We start from the raw sequence: 15,705 nt of genomic DNA, 5'->3' as shown, positions 1-15,705 counted from the left end.
ATCATCTATGTAGGAAGATGTATGTTTATTGCTTTCTTATACTAATTATTGATTTGTGCTTTCTTCTAATTCCTTCTAATTTAAATAATAATGCATCTTTAAATATTTACTATCAAAGGATTTACTGGGCTGAGCTTTTGTGAGTTTTATTTTAATTTGTGGTGTGTGTGTGTGTGTGTGTGTGTGTGTGTGTGTGTGTGTGTGTGTGTATAAGTGTTTGGGATCAAACCTATAACTTTACATAAGCACATATGCTGAGGAAGCATTTACACTATATATATATATATATATATATATATATATATATATATATATCCCCTTCCCTGGAAACTTTTAAAAAGGTATAGCCTATACAAATGTCCACTATATTTTAGGCTTACATATTTCCCATATGCTTGGATTTTTTAAATAAATATGTACAGCTTCATAAATCTTGGATTACCTATAGTGAAGATATACTTGATGATGAGTCAAAATTCTTCCATCCTTTCTTTGAGATGGGGTCTTGCTATGTGCCTTTGTTGACCTTGAATTCCTAAGCTCAGTGATTCCCACCTTAGCCTCCTGAGTAGTTGGGACCACAGGCATGATCATAATACTCAGCTGTCATCTGTCACTGATGTCATGAAATCGTTCAAAGCTTGTTGTTTTTTTTTTTTCAATTTTTGAAGGCCAATAATACAGAGGGTTATGTTTGCCAAGGCTTCTTTTATTCACTGACATTTTCACAACATTGACTATTTAAATGAGGGTTCCTTTATCATTTAAAATGATTTATTTCTGGGAACAAATTTTAAGAGGTAATCTTGTCATCCTTTACCAAATGAGAAATTATTTCTTTGTCTCATGGTTCTTAGAAAACTACACTAATGTATTCAACTACTCTCCATCACAACTATGTGGAATGTATTTATAAAATGCACTGGAACATAATATTTTGAAAGTATGGGATAAAATGTTTTCCAACTTAACACTGAAGCTGATGTTTTTGGCACACTCTGTAGCAGCATCCAGGAAAGCTTATGTTTCTCAGGCTTTGTGAAATCAAATCCCAGTCCATCACAGCAAGACCAGGAAAAATGAGGGATTGGGTGTTTAACACACAAAAACATGCTGTCATGTGTTTCTCTGACATTTTATAGGTCAAGGGTATGAACTAATCATACATGTTTACTTTTTTCTCACAAAACCTAAAAATTCAATATGCGAAGAAGATATGTCTTCCTAAAAAACCTGCCCATTATCACTGACTTCAGTAATTCATGCTGGGACACAAAGCTACAAAATGTGATATTGGTATTGTCTTAAAGGGACATAGTCATGTCCCATGGAAGCCAATTTGTGTTAAGACAGAAATTTTCTAAGCCATGAATTCTCTGAGCGGCAAGAAGACTGGTCTAGAAAATTTAATGGTCCAGAAAAAAAAAACTCATCTAACATTTGGAGAAAAACAGCAGAGAGCAAGGACATCATCTCCGAGTGTCTCCTCCAACACCTGAAAGTGTGATCTTCAGAAGTATGCATTAAAAGAGACCTATACAGTTCCAAAATAAAACCCAGACTCATGAGGGACATTTGTGAAATTTGTCATGATCTTATTAACACAATTAATACAATAACCACCATCCAAGGATCAGCTCCCATTTACTTCTGGTTCAAGCTATTATAGCTTGGAATTTAAGTGTTACCTCAAAGGTGTATGTAATTAATATTGGCTTAGTCCTTAGCCTTTTGCCTATGTAGTTGAAGAATTAGCCTGTGGGAGATGGTGGATAATGGAGGTTTTTAGGTCATTTGGAGCATGCTCTCAATGGGATTACCTGGATGCTCTTTCACTTCCCAACTGCAGTTTTGCTCAACTGCACATCTACCACAATATGCCACTATAGACCCAAGGCATGTGGCCAAACCAATCATCAACAAAACTTTAAAAATCTGAACCAAAATAAACGTTTCCCTTTCTTAATTTATTGTTTCTTAGATTGCTTAAAGTAACAGAAAACTGAGTAGCACAGGAGCCTATGTCAATCCCATAGGACTCATTCACAGAACTTTGTGTCCCTTCACGTAAGAAAGGGCATGAGTTGCTGGCTCTCCAAGAGAAACAAACAAACTCTGAATAATCAGGTTGTGGGGCGCTTACTGACTCCTTGTCTGGGGACAAAAAAAGAGTTTCAGATGACTTCCCAGAGCCACTGCTGTTAGCGGCAGGACTGAAGACTTGGCTGACGGTAGAATGCAAAACCAAGAAGAACTAAAAGAGAGCCAGAGTATGTTGAAAGCTTTCCAGTGTAGAGCATCTGGGTAGTGACAGGAGAATGGAAGAGCTGCAGCTATGAATGCAGAGCAAGCACCAAGTGGAGGAAGCTGGAGACCAAGGCCAGGGTTGATGCCAGAGGGTGGGTATTCAGCTTCCCTGGGCAGCCGAGACCTTCCAAGCAATGAAAGGATGCCACAAATATTCCACATAGAGAAGCAATCAGAGCTTCCTCCAAATCAAATATATTTCTCACGTAATTTTACCAGTGAGTTTGACAGAGGAGGGGACAAATGTTAGACTATTTTGCATGCAGTTTCCTGTATGTAAAAGACAGCATGGGACTGTTTTGTTTATCTTTCAAGGCTAGTTAGTGGGGTAAATCCACGGAGTCTATTTAATGATCAAACTCACAACCATGGGAGATTTATCATAGGGTTCAGGAAAGCTGAGCTATGTCCCATGCTGAATGGCTTGATTCAAGATCTCAGCATCCAGAACCATGAGGTAGCCAAGAAGAGAGGGCATATGTGCATCCCCAGTCTTAAGGGTCCATGGTGGCCCTGCCCCAGAGGCAAGTACCTTAAGGTCGTAGGCAAGTATAACAGCTACAGCTTCCTCACTAGGGGTAGTGTGTCAGGGCATGGTTCAAACAGTTATCTACTACAGTTAGTGTTGTCTTTTTATTTATTTATTTATTAAAATTAAAATATTCCCTTTCCTCTTTCCAACCCTTCTCATTTACTCCATTAGTCTCATGACCTCCATTTCTTTAACTGTTGTTATAGACACACACACACACACACACACTACACACCACACACATATACACACACATACTTGTGTGTATGTTTGTGTAATATATATATATCAGCTCTGGAATCAAATACATACAAGTAACATTATATGGGCTGTGTAGGTCATATTCATGGTGTTTTTTAAAAAAATACCTTTTCATGTATTGTTTTGGTAAGGTTTGGAATTATAGTATTTAAATGGGAACAACCTTGAAATAGTTTCCTTGGACAAATAAGCCAGCCTCCCATGTTCCTCTATTGTGAGTCTAGAAGTAAACCACCAAAGCCCCGTGGATGGAGGCTGGCAGCCAGAGTTGAGTTTCACACCTTAATATCATCAGTATTCTGGAAAGAAATGCCATTGGGGGGCATTAAAAAAAATCAATAGGTTGGCCTTCCAGAAACTGTCTGTGAATATGGGACCATAAATTAGAGTAATGGAATAAGTGTTAACTTTGAGCACTTAGACTCTTGGCACTCAGTGCAGATGATTATTCTCTCTCTCTCTCTCTCTCTCTCTCTCTCTCTCTCTCTCTCTCTCTCTCTCTCTCTCTCCTTTCTTTCTTCCTTTCTTCCTTCCTTCCTTTCCTTCTTCCCTCCTTTCTTTCTTTCTTTCTTTCTTTCTTTCTTTCTTTCTTTCTTTCTTTCTTTCTTTCTTTCCTTCCTTCTTTCTTGTTTTGTTGTTGTTGTTGTTGTTAGAGAAGGTATCATTGTGTAGTCCTAGCTGACCTGGAACCCCCTATGTAGACCAGGCTAGCCTCGAATTCACAGCGGTCTGACTGCCTCTGCTTCTGAGCGCTGGGATCAAAGGAGTGAGCCACAAGCTATGCCCTGATTGCAATGGTTTTTGTTTTGTTTTGTTTTGTTTTGTTTTGTTTTGTTTTGTTTTTTAATCAAAAAATTGTATTTCCCATTTGAAAGATGATGTATCAGAGGTCCAAGAGGCAGAGTCACCCAGGGAATCTGACCTTCTGTTTCTTGCCACCACACACGATGGCACCTACTTTGCTGCATGCTCAACGGCCTGTAAAATAGTGTCATCTGAAACAATCATGCATCTAATGTGGAAGTCCATCACTGTAAGTCCTTGATGTTTGAGGCCACCACTTAATCAACAGTTTTACTGACATAAACTACTTTTGATTGCAGTTATAATCTTTCAAGGATCAATGACAGCTTTTCCCTTACAGACAAGGCATCAGTGCCACAGATTGCTTTGATAATGCTCACAGGCCTGAATGTGTCTCCGAATGTAGCATTTCCTTCAATTATCTTTAGATATCTTCCTGTAAAAACAGAGACTGAAAGATTCCAATAGCACAGAATTTAATTAGTATGCAATGATTTATAGACATGTCAGCATTTTCACCCACCCACACAGTTTCTATGTGAATGTTTTCTGTTGGAGTCTGACAAAACCATATGGAAGGTGAAGATGAACCTTCCAGAAGTGAGCACAGGAAGGATAAAGTCTTCAGAAAGGTAGTCATGAATGCCATGTCAAGAAATCTGTAAAGAAAATGGCTCACTAAAATATGCTGTTCATTAAAGACATGACTGTTTTTAGGAATGTGGACATATTTTCCCTATTTAATTCATCCTCAAGAAAGGTTAGCACTGTGGAATTCTGTGTACTTTTTTTTCATTTATGCATTGAGATGTCCAGAGTAAAAATTCTTTTAAAATGAATCTTTGTTTGATTCTTTCAGAATGAAATTCTCTTTAGTCTTGTAATCCAACTTTCACAACCTGTTCTATCATTTTCATAAATTTGAAGTACAAGAAATAAGGATGACTTAGTAACCTTAATAATGAGTATATGTATATGCCATAAAGACTTCCATAATGAACTTTCAGGGTAAACTCACATTATTAAGCACAAATTATTAAACAATTTCGTTATTGGACCTTTTGCATACATTACCAAATAATACATGTAATATAAATTATTAACTCTATTTTACAGATGAGGAATCGAAGCAACATTTCAGGGTTACTAAATAAAAAATCAAATTATCTTTTTGACTTACTTTCCCTCATATATAAAATATTGCATCAACAAGAAATGCTTCTATCAAGCAGATATGCAGGACTTGGTGCTAAATTGATAGTAAGTACAAATGAATGATAATGACTGTAAAATATTGGTGTTACTTAAATATTTATTATGTACCAAACAGTTTATTTAGTAATTTATGTGTATTTTCTCCTTTAACAATAAATATTAAGTACAACAACATGCTCCTATCCAATGTTATAAATTGGTAAAAACAAAAAACATTAAAACCTTGTCTTATTCTAAAGTTAAATATTTGGACTGCAACACTGTGCTACTTTCCCAAGATAAAACATGAAAACATGTAGAGAAAATTTGTCAAATTTAATTTTGTATTATATTTTATAAATCTATTAAAATTATACCTCAGACTCTTACATAACAACAGGACAATAAGTTCAGGCTATAATAGAGTTAAGAGTTTGGGGGCTGGGTCAGATGGCTCAGCAGTTAAGAGCTTGTACTGCACTTGCAAAGGACAAGAGTTTGCTTCTCCATGCTCACATCAGGCAGTTCACAGCCACCTATAACTCTGGCTCCAGGAGATTTGATGTCCTTTCCTGTCCTCCCTGGACACCTTCCTTCACTGGAAACCACCAGTACTCATCATTTCACAATTTCTGTGTCAGAATTCTAGATCTCCTGGCTCAGCCTTTCTCATCTCATCTGCCGCTGGGAATATAGGCTGAGGCTTCAGGTTAGGATGCCTGAGGAAATCCACTTAGATGGCTGTTGGATGGATTCAGTTTCTCTCAGTTGTTGGACTGGGAACCCTCTTCAATGTTGGCTGAGGGAGGGAGTTGCCCCTCTGTGCATTGTCACATGAGCCTCTTCCTGACAACTCACAACATGGCTGCTCATTTCATCAAGACAAGCTAAGAAAGAATGTAATCAAGATGGAAGTCACTTTCTTTTGAAGCTTGCAATCGCATATGCTTCTTTCCTTAGAAGCAGGACACCAAATTCAAGCCACATTGAATGGAGGGAGGAAGATTATACAAGACCATTAATAACAGGAGGCAGAAATCTCTGAAGGCAGTCTTAGAAGGATACAGGCCACCAGATGTCTAAAGCAGTAGCATGAATAAGTGTTGACCCCAATTACTGTTATAAATATATTTAATAATGTTCTAAACACAAAAATTAGTAGTAACAATAGATACCTTATTCTGGGCTTAAGAAATGATTTTAGTGAATGTTTTAGCCTGAAAAATAAAGTTGCAGAGATGAATGGCACATAGATTTCCACCGTTCAGTGGAGATGAAAAACAAGCCCCCCAAACACCATTTGGTGTGATGCTGTAAGATTCAATAGAGCTACAAAGAGGAGACTGAATGCCATCCTAAAGGTAGAGTGACATTGAGCTATGTCCTGAAAACTAAATACATGTCCACAAGAAGGGGAAAGACCTTGGCTGTAGATCTCTGCATCTGCTTCCATCAGTTACTGGATGAAGGCTCTATGATGATGACAGTTAGGGTATTCACTGATCTGATTACTGGGGTAAGCCAGTACCAGCATCCTCTTCACTAGTGCTAGTAGTCTAAGCTGGGGTTATCCTTGTGGATTCCTGGGAACTTCCCTAGAACTTGGTTTCTCCCTATCCTCAAACTCCAGGAGTTCAGTTGAAGAGGGATTCTATGAGCAAGGGGCATCAAGATCATGATGGGAAAACCTACAGAGACAACCAAGCCAAACTAGTGGGAACTCATGAGCTTTAGACCAACAACTGTGGAGCCTCCATGAGACTGGACTAGGCCCTCTGCAAAGCGAGACAATTGTGTAGCTTGATTTGCTTACTGGACCCCCTGGCAGTAGGATCAGGATCCATCCCTGGAGCCAGAACTGGCTTTTTGGAGCCCAGTACCTATGGGGGGACACCTTACACAACCTTGATGCAGGGGGAGGGGCTTCAACTTGCCCCAGCTGAATGTACCAGGCTCTGCTGACTCCCCATGGGAGGCCTTACTTTGTTGGAGGAAGGAATGGGGAGTGGGTTGGGGAGGAGAAGACTGTGAGGTGAGAGAAGAGAAGAGAGGGCGATTTGTGGTTGGTATGTAAAGTGAAAAATAAAATAAAATAAAATGTCCAAAGAAAAAGAAGGGGAAAGAGCAATCCAGACCATGAAAAAGGTATAGACAAAAAGGCACAATATATTTGAATAAACCAGGAAGGCTGGAGTGTTTACTTAACACTAAATAAAACTGAAAGAAGGGGTAGATTTTCAAATATGAAACTGAATAAAAGAAACAAAAATTAGCTTTGAATGTGAGCATGAAAATGTAGAAGAGGCACCTAGGTGAAGATATATAAGAAACAGTTGTGTGTATTGTTGTTCCTTGCTATGTTTGAAAGATATAGACTTGGGCATTGTGTGTTAACCTTGTGTTAATTGAAATTGTGGGGCTAGGTTGACTTGCTTGGACAAACAGCTAGGATATTTAAAGAGAGGCCTCTGTTTGGAACCTTACAAAACCAGTGTACAGAACAGGGCAAAGCATAAGAATGAGAAAGAAAAAGGTGATGGAAAAGAAAAATAATCACAAAAGAATGATGTCTTAGAAACTGGGAGACTAAAGAAGTTTAAGAAGAAAATAAGGGACAAAGGTGACAAAATACAAACACAGGGGCAAATAAGAACACCAACTACTCATGGCTGATGAAGTCATGGAACTTACAGGGGAATCACCAGCTGCCAGTTTGCTAAATCAGCATAAGCAAACCTGCATCCCAAATACTTATCCTCAGGCACACAGTTGAGTGTAGAAGATTCTTTTTGTAGCAGACATTACAGAAAGCCACAACTGGTCAAAATGTAGAGAAAAACTAACTACGGGGCACCTAACCCCAACTGATAAATCTACAATACAACTCTCCACCTAAGACTCAGAAAACATGACAAGAGGGGAAGGAAAGATTATAGGAACCAAAGGATGAAGAAGTCTGCTGGAAGACTGTGTTTTCTAGCTATGACAGTGAAGGGAAGCCATACACACAAAATCTCATCAGTATGGTCACCTAAGCAAGACCCAAACAATCACACCACCAAGTGACATGCCAATGGGGCTCCACCCTAGATGGAGATAAATAGGCAATTGATGCCTACTGAGAGAGCATGGGAATTAGTCTTCTTTAGGGAAAGCCCCCAACTGGTTGTCTAATCCCAAGTGGTCATCCCTAAGAATATATACATACAAGCAACATTAAATGGACTCTATTTATATATTTACTCATATATATGTAATAAAATAATTAAATAATAAGAGGCCATGAATTTGAGAGGAGTAGCAGATCAGAAAGCTCTGAAAAAAAAGAGAGGGAAAGGGAAATGATACAACTATATTTTAATTTTTAAAATATTTTAACATTTAAAAATATATGTATGTAACAACAATGACTGATAAAAGAGGTCTTGATATGGAAAGAAAGAAAGGGGTGTATGAAATGGTTTGGAGGGAGGAAAGAGAAGAAGGAAATGATGCAACTATATTATAATCTCAAAAACTAAAAGAGATAATTTTTTAAGCATTAAAAAACACAACCATCGGGGCTGGAGTGATGGATCAGAGGTTAAGAGTACTAGCTGCTCTTTCAAAGGTCCTGAGTTCAATTCCCAGCAACCACATGGTGGCTCACAACCATCTGCAAAAAACCACAACCATGTAAGGTAATAACATCAAAAAATCAACTTTATAAGCAAGAAAGAAAAGGTTAACACCAAAATTCCTATGTGAATCAGTCCATTGTCAATATATGTATGGTCAGTAAGGTCAGTCCAAATACACACCACGAGCAAAGTTAAGCAGCTTGTCAAATAAATGGTAGAAGCAAAATTTGAATGGCTGTTTATAAATAAATGTTTTTTGACAATGTTGAATGTTTTCTTCTAAATTTCAATAGTTCACAAAAGTGCTCAACTATGCTTTTAAAATCTATTCTAACAAAACCCTTTTAGGGGAGAAAGTTACTTTATTCAACAGCGTTGAGATCTTCTAGCTTCATGTATAACTGACTATAATTTAGACGTATGCTAACAGTCTAGATTAAGAAGCACATAGGATGCCCAACTGAACTATTCTCTAGGTAAGAAAGTCTAAACTCACTCAAGAGCAGTAACATCCATAGTGAGTGAGGAGTGGCATTTAGGGAAAGCTCTGCAGCACGGCTTTACTTTACATGATGATACAGGCAATGATAAATAGCTCCTACTTGTGCAGTGATCGACACTGTAGTAGAAGATAGACTGTTAGTAGAGTCTGAGTTGCTGCACTTCTTTTAAAACTGGTGGATAACTGGATGCTTTTTGTTTAGATTCCTTTTTTTTCAATGCGTTAAAATTTATCCTTTAAAAAATATCCAATTACACGTTACTAGTCCAAGTGTGGTGTCTTTTTCTTTAAAAACAAAACAAAAATAACAATAATAAAAATAGGTGCAATCATTGGAAGCACCTTTTTGGGTGAATTCTCTATTGTCAAATCATACTATTGACAAAGACCCAAAGTATTTTCTAGGAGAAAGAGAGGGTGAAGTTCTACTACACTATTATTATAGGGAGGCTTCTGGATGAGAAGCAAGGTGGGACACCCCACTCTTTATGTAAGCAGCCTAGGCAGAGATGGAGGCAAGCTTCCATTAGGCAGCAGAACTCGGAGCCAGATAAACTACCTGCAGAGAGTTTCAGTCCCACACAGCTCAGACAGAGAAGGGAAAGTTGGCCAAAGCACTGAGTCTAGAAAGAGAGCTAAACACGGGAAGAAGACAGACAAGGATTGTCTGAAAAGGCTCTAGTAGGTAGAGCCAGGGGCCATGTGTTGCATTACCTATAGAAACAAATAGACTCCTCCTACAAAGGTGTCAGATCAGCTCAAGAATACAGTTGTCAGAGGCAACTTCCCTTGCAGCAGTTCACTTCCCAAAGTGAATTTAAAGAACTTCTGTTGTTTCTTCATCGAATATTCTTTAGCTCCCATGTTGAGGATTATCTAGTGACTGATTTTGACAAATCACTTCAAGAGAATACTGAAACTTTCACCCACTTAAAACAGAATTCATTCAAAACATACAAAATGGTCTAGAATATTATTTCTTGTCACAACAAAAGGTTAGAAAGTTATCCCAAGTCACCTGGTGTTATAAAAAAGGATTCAGGGGCTATTTTTAAAAGGCTCTCACTAATAAAAGATGTAAAACTTTATGTCAATAAAATATATAATTGTAACTTATAGAAAAATGTTAACATACTTATATACATAGGTTCATTAAATACTTTAAAATATAGGTGAATCAATCCATTTAGAAAGCTGGTAAACAAAGAGAAAGCTAGAAAAATTTGATCTGCTGTTTCAAAATGTGCTGGACTTCATGGTAATCCAGTATATCAAGTCTCTCACTTGATATAACTATCCAAGTAATGAACGAAGATGACAGGTGAAATATCACACTTTGAAGCCTCTGTTGAGTTGATGGATCTAGTCAGTGGTCACTAATGGTCACAGGTGTCATCAACAAGATACCTCGGAGACCATTCGAAAACAAGTGTACTGAAAAGGCTGAACTCCTGCAGGAAGTGTGATATTTGAGATGCTGCCAGATGCTCTACTCTCCACTTCCTGCCTTCACCCTGACTAATAAAATCTTTTCTCAATAATGAGAAATATCTATATGTTCTAAATACTCAGTTCTTACAAAAAGCCCTATATCTCTGATCTTCTTTCTACAGAACTAAGGGGAAAAATGAAGAAATAATAGGAATACAGTGCTAGAGCTGTATTCTTCCTTTTGGTTACACTGTCTCTCTGATGTGAATGTGAATACAGCCGAAGAAACATGAATATAGATTAATGAAAATAAGAGGTAACTTCAGATTGTGCCAAAATTGGGCATTTTCCCAACAGAAAAGACAAGGGGTATAAGACACTGGGGCAGCATTAGACGAATCCCCTGATGTCAGACAAAACCATTCATAGTAATACCATGAGCACAGATGACAATTAGTTCGGGAATGAACATTTAAGGCAATTTGGGCCAGTATTATATGATTAAATTTTAATTGTGAGATTTTTTTTTAAAGGGCATTCTGTGGTCTTCGAAAGGAAACTTCATTTTCCTGCATTCAGATGTTGTCTTGCAGTGCGGACTTGGAGTCACCACCATCCAAGGATTAGCCAGTTCTGGACCTTGTGTCTGTCACCTCATCTTTCTGAGACTCAGTTTCCCTCTCTCTAAAATAAGACATTAGCTAATGACTCCAAAGTCCTTTTCTATCTCGGCAACAAGTTTATTTTAACAGTAGATGGGGAAAGTAAGCTCTTTCGAGGACAAATAAAAGGATTTCTTGTTAATTTATTGAACCTTTGCAGAGGTCCCACAACTCCTTTTGTATTCAATAACTTTTAAATTTTACTTGGTGTCTCAGACAGAGGATAATGCTCAGTTTAGGACAATTACCATAATATACAGCTTAATGTACCAGGTCAAATTTATTTTCAATTTTGATTACTCACAATTCTATAATCTCAAGATGCTATGAAAATCAACAGTTTCTAAAGAGTCAATAAAAAAAAACTATCCTAAATACTGTAAACACCAATTTGTTCATGAAAATTTTATGAGTTAACTTTTAAAAGGCTTCACCCTAGGCCTGGTAAAATGGACAGATAGATGGTAAAATACTTTCTTTGTAAGCGTGAGGATCTGAGTGGGATCCTTAGCACCCATATAAAAAGCCAGGTATGAAAGAGAAAGCCCGTGGTAGCAGTACTGCAAGAGGCAGAGATAAGCATCACCCTGAAGCTGATTGGCTAGCCAGTTCCAAAGAGCAGCTGGTTCCAAGTTCAGGAAGAGACCCTGTCTCACAAAATACAATGTGGAGAGAACATAATGAAGAGACCTAGCATTTACCTCTGGCCTCTTTGCACATAAATAATACAGACCTACACACACACACACACACACACACACACACACACACACACACACACACACACACAGCTTCACTCATCATCTTGGTTATTATAACACTTTAGACATGAAAAAACAAAAACAAAAATCTCAGCAACTAACTCTGGGGTGGTTAGAAAAAAATTAAAGGAATCACAATTTTTTCTTTTGTATTAGAGTGCATCTTGTACATATATGTACATATGAATATGTACAATATATATTTATTTGTGTCAGAATATATATATGTGTGTATATATGTGTATGTATATTTGTGTCAATTTGATTTTAAATAGTGGAAGCATTTATCTATGTTGACTTGAGTGTCTCACTCAAACTCTGCAAAAAGACATCATTTTCTTGATTATTTACTCGTTAAACTCTTTCTGTTCCATCTCTGATCTTTCTTAAACCAAAGTTAGCTTGGCACAGAAATTCACCCTATTGTGTCTTATGATAGTTTCTCCATTAGACTTCCAAGGCCTTGAGGGACACTTCCAAAGCACAGGCATGCCTCCAGATCTCCTTAAACAATTACTCATAGTCTACCTATTCCTGGGGCTGAAAAAGGCCCAGTCTCAGAACCACAAAATGGAGGCAGAACTGACTGTTCATTTTTCTAACTCCTTAAGGAATATTTTTCAAATTGTCAAGATCTCCAAAGCCCTATAAAACAAGATGTTTCTGTCAACATGAACTTTAGGTAAGCACTCTAAAAAAGTGAAATTCATTTCTAGAAACCGAAAGCCAGTTCGGTTTCACAATAGTTGGTGTTGGCCATTCCAAACGCAAAATTCATTAGGTTAAATATGTCCAAGCAACACCAAAGGTTAATGTCATTAATTAATTTATTAAATAGTTTTCTCAACTTACAAATGGCTCTTGTGCATATTAATGAAACCCCCAGCTAGTGAGTGGATTTAGCTGACTAGAGCGTCTATGTCTCCACAACAAACCACATGTAGTAGCACTCAGCTGAAAGCACTGGCACTTGAAAGCTGTGGCAGCGGGATCTTTGGTTTGAGTCCAGCCTTGGTGACATCATGAATTCTTGGCCAGGCTCAGAAAAAAAAAAGGAAATCTGACTCAATTAGTCTATTTCTGTTACATTTCTGGTGTTAACTACTTGTGATTCTCATAAATTCATAAAACAGTATTTTTTCTTCAAAAATAGCCTCTGAGTGGGCAACACCTGCCTAGCCCTGACTACCAAACCCAAAGGAGAATTCTCATCTTGGCACTGGGGTTTTGGTAGATAGCCTATAGATGTTGGGGAAAGCGTGATCACCCTTGTGTGACACGACTTCATTTAAACTATATATACCTAGAAACGCTTATATATGCTTGTATTTTCAGTAAGCTTATAAAATGTTTTTCTGTAGCTTTTTCATGTTATTTTTCTCCTTCCTCTATCTCCCTCTGTACTGTGCCCCTCTTCCCTGACTCAATTAAATCCCCTGGGCATAAGGACACCACTGATTAGCATGTTAATGTGGATAGGGAAAATTTAGCAAGCTCCCACCTATGGATGGAGAGCTACAATCAATCAATGGCTGCTGAGAGGGAGGTTCAGTTTTCTCCAGGGTGAGTCCCCTGATTGTTTATCTAATTTAAAGTGGTCAGTCCTCAAGACCATATGAGCAACATTAAATGGACTCAGCAGGTTACATATATGTGTGTTTATAACAATAACAATCAATTGAGAAAAGAACATGAATTTGAGAGAGAGTGGAAGAAAGGCCATAGGAGAAGTTGGAACGGGGAGAGAAAGGGATGATATAAATATACTACTCATGCATAAAATTTTCAAAAAAATTAAAACTAAATTAATTAGAAGACCAAGTAGCCTGCTCACAGCCCTTCTTAACTCTCTGTTTCCTTAGACCCAATCCTTCATGCTCATCCCCACCACTGCAACAGATCACTAATGCAGCTTCCCTTCCCCTCTGCCCACATTTCCTGTGGATCCCACAAATCATCTCCTACTAACCTCCCTCCCCCTATTATCTCTGTGTTTATGGCCCAACTCAGACAGACAACTACCTGTTCAACAATAATCCATGCCGGTCAGAAAATCAGGTAGTCTACCTCCAGTCCTTCTCCACTCTCTCTGTTCCCCTCAGGCTCTTTCCTAAAGCTACAGCATCCTTAGGCATTCCCTGTGAATACTCCAACCAAACAGGCCAGAAAAAAACAGGCAACACATAGCCATCACACTTGGTGAAAATCCAAAGAGGAAACAGAAACCAAGGAACAGAATACCTACCCAACAAAGACAAATCCATAAATCAGCACCTAGATCTATAACCACCCCAAGCCTAGATGCGTAGATACCAGCTTAAGAGCAAAGTAACATCCAGGACAATATATCTTCACTAGAGCCCTGCTATCCTACCACTGTGGGCCTTGAATAGTCCAACAAAGCTGAAACACAAGAGAAAGAACTTAAAGGCAACTATATGAAGATGATAGGGGTCCTTAAAGAGGAAATGGATAAATATCTCAAAGAAAGTCAAGAAAAAACAAACAGTTGAAAAAAATGAATAAAGCTATTCAAGACCTGAAAATGGAAATAGAAGCAATAAAGAAAACACAAACTGAGGGAATTTTGGAAATGAACAATTTAGGAATTCAAACAGGAACTACAGAGGCAAGCTTCACCAACAGAATATAAAGTTAGAAGAGAGAATCTCAGACATTGAATGTACAATAGAAAAATACATACATACACACACACACACACACACACACACACACACACACACCACCAACATCAACAACAAAACTAAGTAACAGAAATCAGCATTTTCTGGTCATATCTCTCAATATTAATGGTCTCAATTCCCCAATGAAAAGACACAGCCTAATAGATGAAAAGAATAATGAAAAGACACAGAATAGATATGATAACAGGATCCATTCATCTGTTTCATACAAGAAACACACCTCAATGTCAAGGATAGACATTACTTCAGGGTAAAGAGTTGGGAAAAGATATTCCGAGCAAATGGAATACCTAAGAAGCAAGCTGCTGTAGCCATTTTAGTATCTAATAAAATACACTTCAAACCAAAACTAATCAAAGTAAATGTGGAAGGACATTACATACTTATCAAAAGAAAAATCCACCAAAATGACATTTCACAGTTGGGGATTTAGCTCAATGGTAGAGCACTTGCCTAGCAAATGCAAGGCCCTGGGTTTGATCCTCAGCTCCAAAAAAAGAAAAAAGAAAGAAAGAAAAGAAAAGAAAAATGGCATTTCAATTCTTAACATCTATGCCCCAAACACAAGGGCACACATTTTTGTAAAATAAACATTACTACAGTTTAAATCACACATTGACCCTCATACACCTATAGTGGGAGACTTCAATATCATACTATCACCAATGACAAGTTATTTAGACAAAAACTAAACAGAGAAATATTGGAGCTAATAGATATTATAAACCAAATGGACCTAATAAATACCTACTGAACATTTCACTCAAATACAAAAGAATGTATCTTCTTCTTAACATCTCACAGAACATTCCCCAAAATACCCATCAACAAGCAAGTCTCAGCAGATTCAAGAAAATTAAAATAATTATTGCATCCTATCAGACCACTACATATTAAAGCTAGATAACAACAACAAAAGAAACACC

Source organism: Peromyscus maniculatus, chromosome 6 (genome assembly GCF_049852395.1).
Source record: "Peromyscus maniculatus bairdii isolate BWxNUB_F1_BW_parent chromosome 6, HU_Pman_BW_mat_3.1, whole genome shotgun sequence".
In the NCBI taxonomy this organism is placed as follows: domain Eukaryota; kingdom Metazoa; phylum Chordata; class Mammalia; order Rodentia; family Cricetidae; genus Peromyscus; species Peromyscus maniculatus.
Note: the sequence above shows the minus strand (reverse complement) of the source record.